Source organism: Coregonus clupeaformis, unplaced genomic scaffold (genome assembly GCF_020615455.1).
Source record: "Coregonus clupeaformis isolate EN_2021a unplaced genomic scaffold, ASM2061545v1 scaf0835, whole genome shotgun sequence".
Classification (NCBI taxonomy): Eukaryota; Metazoa; Chordata; class Actinopteri; order Salmoniformes; family Salmonidae; genus Coregonus; species Coregonus clupeaformis.
In genome coordinates, this window is record NW_025534290.1 from 184203 (window position 1) to 188511 (window position 4309).

General features: G+C 43.1%; 1 long non-coding RNA gene across 1 annotated transcript; it reads right to left on the minus strand.

Annotated features, from left to right (window-relative positions):
* Positions 1-252: 252 nt before the first annotated feature.
* On the minus strand, positions 253-1525 carry LOC123485739. The gene is made up of 3 exons (XR_006659135.1): positions 1466-1525; positions 1131-1345; positions 253-331 (listed from the first exon to the last, which is right to left on the minus strand). It is a non-coding gene; the product is annotated as an uncharacterized LOC123485739 (long non-coding RNA).
* Positions 1526-4309: the final 2784 nt, after the last annotated feature.

Below are 4309 nucleotides of genomic sequence, written 5' to 3' on the forward strand. Positions count from 1 at the left end.
TTGTGTGTTTGACACTGCCAGCTTGATGGAATTCTAGCCAGATAGAAGTGGGGTTGAAATCTTAGTTATGCTTACCTCCCTGATCACAACATTTCTGGGAAGCAACAACACATTCAGGATGGACCTCTCTTCAGGGACAAACAGTTGGTGGAATAACAACACAAGCCCGTGGATAGGGGAGATGGGAGCATCATCATCCGTGACATCACCATAAGCAGAGAATCCAGTGATGTTTATTATGACATGTGTATCGTTATCTCAAGAGGATGGATAAACTCCACTTTGTCATCATCAGTCACATGGGCTACAGACAGGAAGTCACATCCACCCTCTAGGAAAGAAACAGAATATCAATTGGATTTCCTAAATTCCTCGCATACTCTCCTCGTCTCCTTTGGAAAAAGGTCAAAGGTTAGAGGAGGTTAAGAGAGGGAATGTGGAAACAAATGCGCTTGTATGAAACGAGACTCTCCTTCTCCACTAGCGCGTTATCAGGCAAATGACATTTACAGGGGTGGAATCCCAGATTACATGTGCAAAGTGGTAAAAAGAAATGTAGTTAGTTGTACTAGACGTTTTATAGATAAAAGGAGAAGTATTGTTTTTATAAGATAGGCATGCTTCCCTTATGAGAAAACAACAGCTGTTTCAAAGGGCTGATTCCGGGGAGGATAGACCTGAGCATCTTCCGTTTCCATATTATTAATACATTATTACTATTATCAATATTATTACTACTATTATTACTATGATTATTATTACTATGATCATTATCTCCGTTCACCTTTTAACAAGTTGACACTTCCCTACATATGGTCACTTTTGGGTTTTTGGAGGAAAGGAGGATTGAGGAGTCGAGGATAATATCCACGCATGACTGTAAGTCTGCTAAATGGCCATATATACTAATATTATTATTATTACTATGACGACATTACTATTATTACTACTATTATTATTATTACTACTATTCTTATTATTACTACTATTTTTAGGCAGACTTTTTCCAATTGAGAATCTCCCAAAAGAGAACATTGTGCTTTCTCTGATATACTACAATAGCAATGACAAATGAGGCAATGAACAAATTAATTTACAATCTCGTTTAGGGCATTCATGAAAATACTCACCAGAATGAATCTGACAGTGTGGGAGGTGTAGTTGGCAGACAGACTTCTGAGGGCAGTCGATGTTGAACAGGGGTCCTGCAGGTCTCTTGCCTCTCTGGGCTAGAAGCCTCCTGTTCCAGGGGACTGTCCTATAGAGCACCTCTCCCTCTCCCTCCATCCTAAACACCAGGCCTGTTATACTGCACTGGAACAGACCTGCACTGGGGCACTGGAACCTCGAACAAACAATGGTGAAGAATGACATTTTAATTACATTCCCTGAATATGATTTGAAAAATGAGGCATTGTCCTTACAAACTATTCATGAGAAAACAAGTAAAATAATACTGAGTTACCTGTATGCTCCATTGCCCTCATGATCGTAGATTTCTGGTTCAAAGTTTTCAGGAGACCTCTAAAATGTAAAAACAATAGATTTTAAAGGGTTTGAAGAGTAGTTTAATAGAAACATATTCAACTTGTCTTTCTTTCTTTCTTTCTTTCTTTCTTTCTTTCTTTCTTTCTTTCTTTCTTTCTTTCTTTCTTTCTTTCTTTCTTTCTTTCTTTCTTTCTTTCTTTCTTTCTTTCTTTCTTTCTTTCTTTCTTTCTTTCTTTCTTTCTTTCTTTCTTTCTAGTGAGGGTCTTACCATCAGGGTCAGTAGTGACACAGGCTCCTGGTCCACTACTCTACATTCGTCATGTTTAACCGTCCATGGCCTCAGGAGCTGTCAGACAGATGCACTCTGACACAGTCTGGTCTCTTCTTCCATTGTCCCATCAGTCGCTGATGGCAAGGTGAAGGCCTGTCCAACAATGGGATCATGGGTTCCAGGAGAAGAGGAGAATCTGCACAGAAATAGTGTATATATCTAATTTTGTTAGTTATTGGTTTTGTCACGAACCGGCTCAAGTTCGTAACAAAGGGAGACACGTGGAGACAAGGAGTACTCAAAGTATATATTTATTAATTAAAGTAAACTAAATCAAATAACAATGGGTGTGTAATCAGTAATCAGTAGTGTACGTGAGTGTTTGCATGCATAAATGTAATATGGAAAAGTGTTGAAAAGTGCCAAAGCAAACAACCCAAAAAGGCCTCAAAAATATCACAACCAAGATCAAAGTATCTGCCTGGAGAGAGTCTTCCTAATGAATGTGGAAGAGGTCCATTTTATCCTGGGACACACCCGGCCCAGGTAGTTTCCCATGTAGCTGACGACCCTCCCAACTCCGCCCACCGGCATCCTAACAAGGAAACAAGAACAAAGAGAGAATACGGCAGACAGAGTGGAGGGTCGTCACAACCCCCCCATAAGACCGGGGACCAACAAGGACCCCGACCAACGTACCAGCCCCTGCGTCCCAAACCGACAAATTGTACATGTTCACACCTCCACTTGCCCCACCCATCATCCTCCTCTCCAGACCTCAGCAACCTTTACACAGGAAGCAACCTTTAAGAGGAAAGAAGAACACAAGACTAGGAGGGGACAAACAGGAAGGATAGAACATGACAAAATCAAACAATGGTCGGTCACATCAATATTCATGAACAGGGCGCACGTCACCCTGCCCAACCACCTTCCAAGGTATACAACAGTCGCCTGAGCAAACTCACATTCAGCCAAATTCATCGTGAGGGACCAGCAGCCAGACGTCCGAACAAGGCCTGAATACGGGACAGATGCTCCTCCCAAGCATCTGCACATATCACTACATCGTCCAGATAAACAGCGCAACCGGCAGACCAGAGACAACCCTGTTCATAAATCGCTGAAAAGTGGCAGGCGCATTACGCAGTCCGAAACTCATAACCGAATACGAGTACAGACCAAAAGGTGTAATAAAGGCAGAGATTTCACGTGCCCTACTCATCAGTGGCACCTGCCAATACCCCTTTAACAGGTCAAATTTGCTCACAAAACGTAGCTGCGCCCGACTTGACCAACGCAGTCCTCCATCCGAGGAAGAGGAAATGAATCCGGCCCAGTGACATCGTTACTACGGTAGTCCGTACAAAATCTATTTGTTCATCCGATTTACTGCCCAAGATACAGGGAGAAGCCCAACTGGAGAAAGAAGGATCTGCTATTTTACTTCCAGCATGTACCTGACCTCAGCATCCAGACAACGAAGTTTCTCTGAAGAAACTCTATAGAACCGTTGACGAATGGGGTAGCATCTCCAATGTCAATATCATGTTCTATTAAGTTTGTACGTGTAGGTGTATCCGAAAACAACCCTGGAAATCTCCGAATCAAACCAACCCTTCTTTCCGCTCATCAACAGGTAGATGAGTAAGAAGGCTATCTACAATCTCCAGTGTCTCTGAATTTTTCAATCTACCCTGCAGTATGCAATCGTCAGGGACCAGAAACATCTTCCTGCTCCTGCACAGACCTAGCATGACCAGAACTCAGGGAATAAACAATATCAGCCAAAAGAACAGCCTCACCGTCCTCTGTGAGACTCCCCTGTTCAGTCTCAGAGGAACGGGCATAATAGGGTTTTAACAAATTACATGGCACAGTTGGTGTGCTTTCCTCCGTTCTGGAGTGGCAACTAAATAATTTTGCTCAGTGTACTGGCGCACCACTGTATATGAACCTTGAAACTTGGCTTGAAAAAGGAGAACCAACAATTGGCAGCAGAGCCAGAACCTGATCACCTGGACTAAAGTGATGAGGCTCAGCTCGGCGATCATATATGCTCTTCATCCTGTCCTGTGAAGATGATAGCTCCTCTTTAGCCATTTCACCAGCGGCACACAAGCTGTCGCCGAAAATCACCCACATATGATAACAGGGACTGAGGAGGCTCGGGAGACTTCCAGTCATCCTGGAGAACAGATAAAAGCCCACGCACCCGATGTCCAAACACTAGGTCATTTGGGCTAAAACCCGTGCTCTCCTGTGAAACCTCCCTAGCAGCTAACAGTAACCAAGGCAACCCCTCCTCCCAATCCTTATCCATCTCAGTACAATAAGCTCTCAACAAAGACTTAAGTGTTTGATGGAAACGTTCCAGTGCTCCTTGACTTTGGGCATGATAAGCGCTAGACAAGTTGTGTTTAATATGGAGTTGTTGGAGAACCTGTCCAAAGAGATTAGAGGTGAAATTAGATCCTTGATCACTTTGAATGACCTTAGGGATTCCAAACAGTGAGAGAAACTGAGTCAAAGCTTAACACAGCCTTAGTC